Raw genomic sequence first — 13,578 nt, forward strand, 5'->3', positions numbered from 1 at the left:
GGCATGTTCAACCACAATGTCCCAATCCCTAGGTAAGGGGTAAGCAACGAGATTCGGCCTCCTGAAGCCTGGTGCTGCCCTCCCGATGTAGCCGGGCTACAACTCCATCACCCCTGACCATTAGGCAGGCTGGCTGGGGCTGATGGGAGTTTGAGTCCGACAAGCATACCTGGGATAGTCAGATGGTAGATCATGAGATTCTTAGAATCATGAAGCTGGAAGGGGGAGGAAGGGAAAGGAGAATGTTAGCCGCTTTGAGACTCCTTAGGGTAGTGATAAAGCAGGATATCAAATCCAAACTCCTCCTCCTCCTCCTCTTCTTCTTCCTCCAACCCTACAATTCTATGATCGATTCTCACCAGCAAATAGCAAGAGTTTGGAAGCACCTTAAGGTTTCCTAGAACAGAAGTATGGAAACAACCCAGGGTCCCTTCGAACTCTACATTTCTATGATTCTAATATGAAGGATTCATCAGAAGAAGACAATGCAGAAAAGATTTACCGTCTGGAGAAAGTTTTAATATCCCGCTCTTGTGTATCTGTTTTCCATGCAGGCATAACACTATAATTTGAGTGAGACAAAACCCTTTTGTTGCCATGGGATATTTTGTTAGTGAACCGCTAAACCTGCAGATCTTGCTACATGTCCCTGCCAATGTGTAGTACAATAGGAAGTGTGCTTAAAATGTCCTACAAACAAAAACTGACACCCCTAGGTTGGAAATACTGAACTCAAAAAGTTACACAAATTTTTCCATGAAGATGATTTCATAACTAGCATGCAATGCCAAAGGTGTGTCTGAGCCTCATCCAGATTTTGAAATATTTTTTTTTTTACCTTGTTCATACCATCCTTCACAATAGTTTAGAGCTTGCTATGATTACACACAAGATAAGCGAGGGAGACGTTGAGTGAAGCTGGCATGTGGTGTAGCCTTCTCCGTATAGGAGCATAGATGTTTGGCATTCAGCTTTCTTGGGGGTTACAGCCATAAGAGAGCATATTAAATTTGCACCTGTTTAAAACTAAATTAGCACCTCTTATTTGTGAGGACAGGATTGTGTTGAGATGGCAAGCCTCAGATTGGGAATTCACGAACGCAAGATGGTTTCAGAAATGTCAAGTGATGAGAGGTCAAAGTAAGATGGACATGTTTTTGGCAGTCAGCCTAGTATTTGTTTATTGGTTTTATAAACAGCCAAGAACCTGGTGGAGCAGTTTCAGCTACACATAAAATGGTTTGTGCTTTAGTTGAGATTCCTGTATTGCAGAGATTGGATTAGATGACCCCCAGAATCCCTTCCAATCGTACAATTCTATGATAGATTCTCACCTGAAAATAGCAAGTGTTTGGAAGTGTTTTGGACCCAACCACCAACCCATCCCCCAGGGTAATGGGATAGCTTCCTAGAACAGAAACTTTGCAGAACAATGGTGCGTGAAGCCAGAGGCAAAAACGAGGTACATATTGTTGGCAAAACACTCTTGGGGAGCCAGTGACCCCCCAGAACCTCTAAGCATCTCCTGGTACGCACATCTCTGGAAGGGCATGTCTCTTCACTCCAGAGTGCCTCTCTGCAACACTTTTCATATGAGAAGTGCACACAAGTCTTCTGGCATCTTACAACAAGAAGAAAGAAACATCCATAGATCTAAACTACGTTTTATTTACATTCTGTACAGACAATGCATAATCATGTCTGTGTTCTCCAAGCTATGGCAGAACAATTGTTGCATACTGCAAAAGTGAAAGTACAGTTCCAATAACACGCTCAGATGGATAAGATAAGACAGTCTTCTGTTCCCACACTCTTCTCAGACATCTCATGTGATTTATACTAATCACTCTAGCAGCATCAGCTGCATAAAATCCCAACATATATATCCCTTTACCTTTCTATGGTAGGTTACACTCCAGCCACTGTGAAGTCAGAAGCTTCTGCAGGCAAGACAGAGATGCTACCATAGTTGAAGAACACACTTTAGCTGAGCTAAAGCACTTGGCGGGAGAGCCAAGTGGGGCGGTCCAAAGGGCTAGATAGAGAGAAGATGAAGAAGTGTGTGGATTTGAAATCCCGCTTTATCACTAGCCTAAGGAGTCTCAAAGCTGCTAACAATCTCCTTTCCCTTCCAGAGGTCTGGAGGAGAAGTCTTCCCCTCTTGGGGAACAATGCTCATGTGAAGGGAAGGATTTTTATTTTTGCAAGGGAGAAGACAGTAAAACAAGAAAATCACAGGGATCAATCCTGAGACCTGTTATATAGTCTAGAAGATCTGGGAAACTGATCAGTTTGAGCGGCAGACTGAGCAATCATGGCTATATTTTTAAACTACAGTGGTACCTTGGGTTAAGAACTTAATTCATTCTGGAGGTGTGTTCTTAACCTGATACTGTTCTTAACCTGAGGTACCACTGTTGGCTATTTGCAGTATGGTAGCGCTGCAGAGAGCTTGCTGGGGAGACCATGCATTAAAAAGGGACTCAAAAATAACTTAAACAAGGTTTTAATAACAAAAACAAAAACTCCTTATACACTAAATACATCAACAACGAACCATACCCAACCACCAACCCATCCCCCAGGGTAATGGGAGAGCTAGGTGCTGCTCCTTATATACTACACCCAGTTGCTGACACAGCTTAATCAGTACAACTCAGCAGCACCTGCTATGTTTCACAGCTGTAAAGCTGGGTCTCGTTATTTTGCTCTGGCCCTTGCTCTGGCCCCTTAAAGACATACACATTGGGTGGAACACTGATGAACCTTTACATTTAAAGAAACCATTCAACAACCACTTTAGCTAAAAATGCTCAAAATGACGACACGCGCATGCGCAGAAGCGGCAAAAAGTGACACTGCTGCGCTGCCGCGCGATTTCTGTTCTCATCCTGAAGCAAAGTTCTTAACCCGAGGTACTATTTCTGGGTTAGTGGAGTCTGTAACCTGAATTGTCTGTAACCCGAGGTACCACTGTAATTAGATGGGGGTAAGGGGCAGGGGAGAAGTGGCAAGGAGGTGAGGCACTTAACCTTTTTATTGCCCACTGTTTTGCACAGCAAATCAACCCCAAATGGCGACTACCCAAATGTGGTATCAAATTGTGTTTTGAATTTGAAGTGGGGGAGGTGGGCGAAATGGATGGGGTGACATTTGAGCTGCCAGGAGGGTAAGGCATTCGCCCTGTCCCGTTGTTCCTGTTTGATTCAATGTAAATTTAGATATCCTGCCTGCCTTTGCTACTGGTCTGGTTACAGAGGAAGTCAATGTTGTACTTTTTTTTTTAAAGAGCCAAAATAAAATAAACTTACTGAAATTAACAAAAGATGGTTTCTGCAAAAGATGTGCCTCCCAACCAGAAGCAGGATGTGAGATATTTGATAATAGTTTTAAAAAATAAATGGTTCCAAGAATCTGCTCAGAGAGCCTGGACTTCACATGAAGCAGGAATGAAAAATGGTCCCAGCTATGGTCAAACATTTTGTCTGGGTGTATGCTAACTGCAGGAACAGTCTTTGTTCCTAGTGGTCTGCCTGATGCTAGAGATAACCACCATTTCAAAGAATTTAACTTGGCTGCTTATGGACCATTTGTGTTTTACCTAATTCCCCTCAATCTTTACAAAACAGACCTCCCCATACACATTTTCAAAACAGAAGTGGATTCTAGCATACTTGGAATAAGGCTCAAAGAACTACCTTACTGGGTCAAGCTAAGGATGGATGTAGTCTGGGATTCCAGCTGTTGTCCCCACCAGACTGGTAGTTCTCTGAACTTCCTTCCAACTGCTCATTAGAGGGATAATTAAGTAACTTTGAGCCCATCCAGGCTTGGCAGGGGGGAGGGGGTTGCAGGTGCATTCTGCAACCTGTCACTGACACAATAATAGTGTGTTTGTGGTGAAGTTATAATGGACCATTCATACACCATCCCTCTTTATTCATTGTTTTGCAATGCTTCTCCAACGTTACTGCATTATTTCTGTCTTGAGGGACAGTCTTGCACTGAGGTCCATTGGCAGACCAGCTCTGTGTTACAAAGATGTCTGCCAATGTGGCTGACAAGAAGACGTGGAATGACCACTGGGAGGTGTGCAGAGAGAAGAAACACCACGATGCATCTTTAGCAGCACAACCAGATGCCTTCATTTGCCCCAGCTGCAACAAAACAGGTGCTGTAACTCTCCAATGGTTTGACTTCATCTCTGAAGGATCACTCTTCCATTGTCCCCTGAGACAGATTGATGCCAACCAACCAACCAATCAATCAATCCCATGCCACTAAAAGCTACCACATCTCCATAATTTTCGGCAGCTTAATGCTGAGGGAGTCTACCAGGTTATTACTGCTATTGTTATTTACTATTCATCTGCTCATCCCAGCCACTGGACCTTTTGTGTTCTTGACCAAGTCCATCACCAAAGGCTCCTGAGTAAACTTAGCAGTCAGGAGATAAGAAGGACAGGTCCTCTTGTGGATTGGTAACTGATGATCCAAGATAATCAAAGTAGCATACAGCAGAACTAAATGGGTCTCACAGTGGAGGTACCCAGAAAGTGGGGTCCTGCAAGAATCTGAATTGGGACTGGTGCTTTTAAACTTATATATCATCTGAAGTAGGGGCCTGATGGATTTTTTTTTTGCTTTCAGAACTTTTGTCATTTGTAGCTCTAGGAGGTTTTGATTTTCAAAATACGCACACTAGTAAAATATCAGGGATCTATCACACTGCAAGTAGAAATCAACTGGAGGTGAATGCAGACCACAGTTACTATCTCTGTAACTGTATAAGTTTCACCCCACTATTATAAGAATAATACCTAAAAGACAATTGCCCAATATATCTCATTTTTAAAATGGCACAGTCTGAACAGGGAAATCCAACCAAGTACTCAGGGTCTGTCTGACCAAACTTCTGGATTACTAAAGTATTTTTTATTTTTAGTCAAAGGAGAGTTTCTGCTATAATTGAAGGTCTGATGGAGACAAAAGGATCACAGTTGTCTAGGACAAGCTCTGGAAATTTTCACTGTCTTTGATGGCCTAACCAGACCCTCCATATGGAAGTATTTTCATGTTAATTGCACAAAGAGATAGTGGTTTATGTTCACTTAGAACCACCAAGTATATTTTCTCCAAAGGAAGTTTGATCCTTATCCAATATAAACCTCTTGGTTTTTAAGATTATTATTCATTCTTAGTGTATGCTGTTAGTTGTATGTAGTGACAAACTGAATGGAAGGACAAGGGCATATTCCCTGCAGGATACTGTTACACTCATTGAAAGTGTCTAAGTGGTGAAACATTCCAGGGCTTAATTTCCTTTGTGAAGAGGTCAATGGAGACTTTGTAGGCATTTTAAACTTTCTGGAAGTGAACGGAGCATGGAGTACAGCCACTGGCGGAGGAAGAGGAGTGTGGTGGGAACGCACCGCCCCTGGTAACACGATCCCAGTGGGGTGCCATCACGGCTCCCCCCCCCCGCCTGTGCTGGGCGCCACACCCCCACAGGTGGCATGCCATGCCCCCGGGACTGCGCCAGCCCTGCCCCTGCTTGCTCTCCGTCCCCGGTGCCGGAGCATGAAGCTCAGCCACTGAGTACAGCGGCCAATCACTGATGTCCAAAATTAGCTGGTGAACCAGATGGAATAGTAAAAAGGGTACTCTCAGCCATCAGGGTCACCTGAGCATCCAGTAACCACATTGGATTCATGAGCATCCCCAGGCAATGGACCTGTTCCTTCCAGAAGAATGCACCCCCCCATCCAAGACAGCCATTTCCTCATTTCCTGGGCTTGAGCAACACCCTTGTCTCTTCAGGATTCTGCTTCCGTTGATTAGCTCACAGCCAGATGATTACTGCTTCCAAGCATTGGTCTAACAATCCAGCCACTTCTGATTCAAATGGAACAGAGGGATGAAGATAGATGCCATCTGCATAGTGATGCCACGTCACTCCAAATCTCCTGATGACAGCTCCCAGTTGGCTTCATACAAATATTAAATCACACAGGGGACCAGATGGAGCCCTGCAGAACACCACTGGACAGTGGCCTCCCATAACTACCTTGTGGAAATAACCCTGGAAGCAGGAGTAGAAACACAGAAGTGCAGTCCCCCAATCCCTGCCTCCATGAGATGCTTCAGAAGGATACCAGAGTCTATAGTATTGAAAGCCTCTGAGAGATCAGGGAGAATGTGCATGGTTGCAGTCCCCCAATTCTCTCCTGAAAAATGCCCTTAAGCAGATTATCAACACAGTTTCAGTGCCATGGCCAGGCTTGAAGCCAGACTGGATCAAAGTAATCAGTTTCCTCCAATCATGCCTGAAGCGGGGCCAGCACCACTGTCTTGAGCATCTTGACCCCAGAGGGGATATTAACCACGAGGGGATAGCTGTTCAGCCCTTCTGAGTCCAAGGAGGTCCTCTTAAGAAGGGAAGGCATCACCACATCCTTCTAAGCAGAAGGTACTTCCCCCCCTCCCCCTGATGGTTCGCTGAGGCTTTTATTGCTTCCTTTTTTACAGTGGGAAATTATTGCTACATTTAGTTCTGAAAATGATGACTAATGTGGAATATGATGGAGGTTTATTGTACCATAAATGGCAAGAAGTGCCACTGAAAAGAGAGAAACTCTTTTGTCACACAAAATGTTAGAACTTTGGCAGAATGGGTTAGTAGCCGAAAGATGCTAAACAACAAGAAATAGTTCTTTGTGGAATGTGCAAGCAACAGAATAGCATCCCATGCCACAAAATGTTACGACAGGCAGTAGAGATGACTTTAAAAAGGATTAGGCAAATTAATGGAGAAAAGGCTTATCAATGGTGATTCGCTATGATAATAAAGGAATGAGCTTTCATATGGGGTGGCCTCTCATCCATCAGAGAGTAAATGCATTGCCTCAAAAGAGGCTAAAAGAGGTCATGGATTTGCAAACATATTTCACGTGCTAATTTATATGGATAGATGCAAATTAAGCCCAGCCCACTTCTCAGTGTTGGCCCCTGCAGGGTGGTGGACAGAGGGATGTGTCCCACTGGTCAGATCCAGTTCCCTGCCTCCAATCTAGCCTGGCATTTTCTACTCTGGTGGGCAGTGGGACATCACCTGCTAGCTGACTCTTTAAGCTGGAGATGCCAAAGCATCTTCTCTACCTATGCTTCCTGGAGTGACACCTGTCTGGTTCATGGGACTTATCGCCAGCAAACCAAAAGTGACTGTGAAGCCCATCTGTGGAAGGAGGCATCATGATGCAGCTTTAAATCCCTTGAACTGCCCAACAACATAATTTTCGCTAGGGATGGAAGATTGTACCCTAATCCAAAACAGACTTGACTAATCTGGTCCAGAGGGAGCATGATACAGATCAGATCAATGGTCTAGTTCAGAATCCACCAGATAGCCAATTCTATTGTGTGGCAGGTAGTCTGAAGGTTGCTTTTCCTCATCATTCTCCCTTCCCTTCCTGCCCCCTTTCAAAACTTCTGTAATAGTCTATCCAACTGCCCACAGTCTGGATGAAAGAATCAGGACATTCGCAGGAGAACCAAAATGCATGTTTACAAAGCTATTGTACTATCAACCTTACTATATGCTTGTGAAATGTGGACCATTTATAACCACCATCTCCAACTCCTCCAAAGATTCAATCAACAGTGTCTCTGAAAAAATTTACACATCACCTGGGAAGACAGGCAAATTATTGTCTTCCTGATTATTGTCTTCCAAAGCAACTACTCTATTCTGAACTTAATCATGGAAAGTGTAATGCTGGTGGTCAACAAAAGAGGTTCAAAGACCCTCGCAAGGTGAATCTAAATAAATGTAGTATAAACACAGAAAACTGGGAAACACTGGCCTGCGAGTGCTCCAACTGGAGAACAGCCTTTACCAAAGGTGTCATAGGTTTTAAAGACACTCAGGACGAAAGGGAGAAATGTGCTAAGAGGAAGGCATGCTTGGCAAACCCTCACCGTGATCAGCTCCCACCCGGAAACCTATGTCCTCACTCTGGAAGGATGTGTGGATCCAAAATTGGCCTCCATAGTCACTTACGGACTCACTTTTAAAACTGTGTTTATGAAAGACAATCTTACTTGGCTACGAGTGATTGCAGAAGAAGGAGGAGGAGGAGGAGGAGGAGGAGGAGGAAACTATGTGCTTCGCTATATATACAGCAAGTCTCTCTGGGAGTGTTTCCATGGGGGCAGGCCTGTTTGTTTGTTTGTTTGTTTGTTTGTACTTCCCCTGTGAGTGACAGGGTACCATAAGGTACCATAATTCCCAGGGGAACTTGCTCTATGTGCACTGGAAGTGCACAGTGGCAAGGAGCTCCTGGCAACTAGGTGTACTATTTAAAATGTTCTAAAAGGGGTGGGGGAAGATGGTGGAAAGAGGCAGAGGTGGTATGCAATCCTCAGACTACCTCATAAGTACTTTAAAATGTGTGTTTTTGTTTTAATTATATGTTTTCAATGTGTGTTTCTGGGTGGGTTGTTTTTTTTAAAAAAAAGGGTTTCCCATTAAAAATCCACCTGGAAACAGAACAAAATGGACTTAGCCCTGTCGCCTTTGTGGACCATGATGGACCAAATTTTAATGGGTTCATCCATCCCTAATTGTCACAGTCCCCAAACTTGGTATGCAAGAAGCTTGGCACAGTGTTCGGCCCGCTGGGCACACCCTGACTCCAAAATCTGCATCACTTCTGCACAATTTTTCCAGTTTAAGTCTGTGCCAAGCAAAATAACATCTGGATTATGTTTCAACATCAGAAGCAAAGGAAGGGGGGGGGGAGAGATGCATTTTCAGAAAAGCAACTGTTGGTTCAGGGAACATTGACCGACTGTGTCCTTAGGATAAATAGCTTCAAAATCATGTGGCTTTTGATTAAAAACAAGAAAAAGGGGGGAAATGATTTATGCAAGTGACCATAAAAAGAGAGATAAATTATTTGCTAGGGTTCAAGCTTGCCTGCAACTAACCTCTTCTTACTTAGAAGCTTCATTGTCAATGGCACATGATGAAGAAATGTGTGTGTCTTACTGAGCCTCCTCTCCCTTCCATCTTTTTGAAAATGTATGGCTGGGGAGGGAAGGCACAGTATGAACCAGCATTTAGCATTTCCTTACCCATAAAAGCAACAGCCAGTGAAGCAGAGCAATATGACACAGAAATGCTAATATGATGATGTTGTTAAGCTATGCAGGTTCCTGCCCCTTCAACTGCATGTTACCATGAAGGTGCAGATTAATGGAACCCAGTCATGTCTCTATAATTTATAGTTTGGGCCTGGGTGCTCCTGAATCTCAATCGTTTGGGAATTGGTAATGATTTTACAACGGGAAGAGGGAGACTCTGTGAATATGCTCAGAGGCACCTTTCTTTATTAATATTGCACATGTTTAGGCTTCGAGTGTTTCCTCTTCCAGATCAATTCCTGATTCAGTTGTTTAGTAATGGGAGCAAGACTGAACAGTAAGTACATAAATAAACAAGACTAGCGACGGAGGGTAATGTCTGCTCTCAGCATTTTTCCTGCATCTGATGCAGTGAGAAAATCATGTTGACCTCTGAGCTCTGAAGCCACATTGTGACTTGGGATAGACACTGTAAGAGAGCGACTGTAATCCGTTGAGAACTCCACGGGCAAAGGCTTTCCTCGCAGTATCCAGCAGGGAGATTCCATGGTAGTTGTTACAGTCATGGCGGTCACCTTTGTTGTTGTAGAGGGTCACAATATTGGAGTCATGCCCAAGTGTCAAAAAAGACTATTTATGCATGCAACTACTGTGGCCCATGTTTTGTTAGCCCTAAAATGGAAAATGAGCGAGGTCCCAACCAAAGAAGAATGGCAACTTAAACTGATGGAATACATGCAACTTGCAAATTTAACATATAGAATTTATGAACAAGAAGAATGTACTTTAAAGAAGATTGTAAAATGTTTACTGAATATATGGGTGAAAAATAACATATAGAATAAGAGAACAAGAAGAATATACGTTTAAAGAAGACTGGAAAATGTTTACTGAATATATGGGTGAAAATTAATATATAGAATAAGAGAACAAGAAGAATATACGTTTAAAGAAGACTGGAAAATGTTTACGGAATATATAGGTGAAAATTGTGTTGATTTAAAAATGCTGGTAGCATTAAGATAAATTCAACAGTGTACATAAGTTTTGATGGATATAACAATGGTTTACTGAATGGTTTAGTTCATGTAAAATATGCAGGGATGTTTGGCACGCAAAATGGTTTAAGGTGTTTAAATGAATATTTTGAAATGTAAATTAGAAAATTTAATTAAAAAATTATGTATATAATGTTGAAGTCATGCATGTATCGCAGCATAAATCCTTATTCAAAACCCTGCAAGAAGAGGCCATGGAGGTGTGACATGAGGGAGGAACAGAAGCTGGATTTCAGCACTTGCGTTGGGCTTCTGTCCTCTCCTGGTTCTTTACCACATGCCTGGGAGTGGATGGCATTCTTTTGCTAATGAAGAGCTCTTTATTAAAGATACCTGATAATGGATCGTTTTGTGAACAATACAATAGCTTATTTAAACAGAGCTTTAAAGTAAAGGAATTTGACAAGAAGACTTTAGTTCTTGGGTGACTGCAGCATGAAGTCACTAATTAACGGTTCTTCCTTCAACAATTGGACAGCTGATGACAGTATAGTAACATTTTTATTTTAAAAAATGAAATGAGAAGTTTATTATAAATATTCTGACAATGTCGCTGGCTTCCTCCCCCATAGCTTTTTAAAGCTATTATTATTGTTACGTAATCCTCAGTGATTTTGGGTGTGAAGTATAACTTTGGATTTTCAAGACCTAAAAGACAGTCTGGCAAGAAAAGGTGAAGAAAAAAATATTCCCTGTGGTTTGGTTGATTCTGGCCATAACATGGTGTTAATGGTTATTATGACACACATCTCCAAGCTTTGCTGTTCAGTCCCTCTTGGAGGTTTCATAAAAAACCTCAGATGGGGTGGGGAGGTAGCCGGCAAACCTACATGTAGAATCAGAGTCACAGCTGGAACTCAATCCTCCTAATCTAAAGGATTAACAGAGGAAGTGGGGGATTTGTGGGAGCTGTTGGGAAGCTAGGGATGCAATGGCGCTGTGGTCTAAACCACTGAGCCTCTTGGGCTTGCCGATTGGAAAGTCGGCAGTTTAAATCCCCGCGACGGGGTGAGTTCCCATTGCTTCGTCCCAGCTTCTGCAACCAAGCAGTTTGAAAGCACACCAGTGCAAGTAGATAAATAGGGACCGCGGTGGCGGGAAGGTAAACGGTGTTTCTGTGCAGTCTGGCACTCATCATGGTCCTCCATGTGCCAGTAGCCATTTAGTCATATTGGCCACATAACCCGGAAAGCTGTCTGTGGACAAACGCCAGCATCCTTAACCTGAAAAGTGAGATGATCACTGCAACTCATAGCCTTTGACTGGGCTTAACCATCCAGGGGTCCTTTCCTTTTACCTTACCTATTGAGGAGCTATTTATAGTTTCAATCTGGGGGGAAGTGTTGGGCTTCCTGGAGTTGGTACCCCTGCCCTGAAGGAACAGGTGCTTTGCTTAACATTTCAGTTGCTAAACTGGGGACTTTTAGCTAATTTTGTAGGTCAAATATTTCTTAATGGACCATTAAAAAAAATCAGCACTAATGTCAATGAAACAGTGACTCAAATAACTTTCTTTCACCCACCCAAATGTTTTGCAACCTTTACACCCAGAAGAGCTGGCAAGTAATCTGATTGCATCAGACACAAAAACTGAGAATTTGTCTGACGGTATTATTCTTACAGTATACAGTACTGAGGAAATGGATGCTTAGCTGTTAAATACAGCAATTTCTCAGGAAAGACTACAATCCCTTTCCCCCCTCTCTTGGTGAAGTATTTTCAAACGGGCTAAAGAGGGCAAGGAATACCAACTAAAGAACAAGGGCAAGAAAAATTGATGGAATATGCTGAAATGGCAAAGCTAACTGAAAGACTAAGAGACAAAGACAATAGAGAATTTAAAAAAGAATGGGAACCATTTAAGTTGTATTTACAGAAACAATGCAAAGAAGTGGACTCACTAGTAGGTTTTGAGTAAACACTTACAATGGGCAAAATAAATATACAAAACACCAATAATGTTAGAATGATAAGAGAATAACAACATTTAAGTTAAGGAATTTAATATTAAGATTTAATAAAACAAGCAGGGGAAGTTTATATGCTAAGAAACCAGAAGAGGAAGTTGAGGGAAGTCAGGTGGGGGGGAATTTGGGAATTGTATTTCAGTTCCCCTTTGTGTGTAGATCCTTCAGTGATTCGTGTCTGAGACTGCAAGCTGGAAACATTCCATGAATTATCTGATTCAGTACACTGGTTTCTAGCTTGTAACAGAATCGCCAGTGTGGTTTATGCTTTTTGGGTTAAAAAAAGGAAATTCCCTCCATACAGCTCAGTTCAGATACTCACAGCAGCAGCCACCTTTACACATCCTTATGCAAAATGTGGCCGGGAGAGGCGCATCCGCTTCTGCTTAGCCGGATGCTTGTAGAATCAGATTCATGGTCTTTATGGGGAAAGAACCACCACAAGACCAAAACACAGACAACCTTGTGTAGGCAAACATTTACTCTTAGGCTTTTTCCTGTCCAGTCATGGAGTGATACATTAACCCATCCAATGATTATAACTAGCAATTAGTGCCAAACATGATTTCTCAGGGATGGATTTCTCAGATATTTTCTTTATTTATAACATTTTATGCAAATATATTTGTGCTCAGAGCTGTCCACAGAAAACACTCTAACTACTATCAACCGCTGGGAAAGTAGAGGGCAGAAAATGAATAACTTCCAAGCGCCCTAATGAGGACTGAGCATGTTTGGGGATAGTAATTGCTGGCCTAAATCCATTGATTTCATTTTTTAAAATATTATTTTTATTGCTTTTCCAAATAATCACAAATCAGTCCAAATTATTTAAATTTAATACAATTTCTTTAAAACATCAGGTTTCCCGCTCCTGTTGCAAACATACGTCCATTACTTCCTGATGTAGCCACTTCATTCTTCTTTAATCTCCTCTTCATCCTTCTCTTGATGTTAGTCCATTCTAACAGCCGACCTTTATAGTTTCCTTACATGCAGCGCCTCTGTTGCTTTTCATAAATATAAAATCCATTTCACATGTGCAGTCCTTCATAAATGTTGTTTTCAGACCCTTTGAAATCAAAGGGTCTACTCTGATTATGACTTGGTTGAATGCCGCCCATAATATTTATCTCAGGAATGTTCCTATGAAGGCTGGGAATCTGTGGCATTCCAGATGTTGTTGAACTCCCAGTTGCATGAACCCTTTGCCAGTTGGTGATGATGGGAGATATAATCCAACAACGTTCGGAAGAACCTAAGCTGTTTGAGAGTGGAATGAACTACCTTGGAAGGTGGAGGTTTTTAAACAGAGGTTGGATGATCATCTGTCAAGGATTATGTGACTGTGATTCCTTCACTGCAGGGAGTTGGATTGCCCTCGAGGTCCCTTCCAACTCTACAGTTCC

This window comes from Podarcis erhardii, assembly GCF_964252035.2.
Source record: "Podarcis erhardii genome assembly, chromosome: 6".
In the NCBI taxonomy this organism is placed as follows: domain Eukaryota; kingdom Metazoa; phylum Chordata; class Lepidosauria; order Squamata; family Lacertidae; genus Podarcis; species Podarcis erhardii.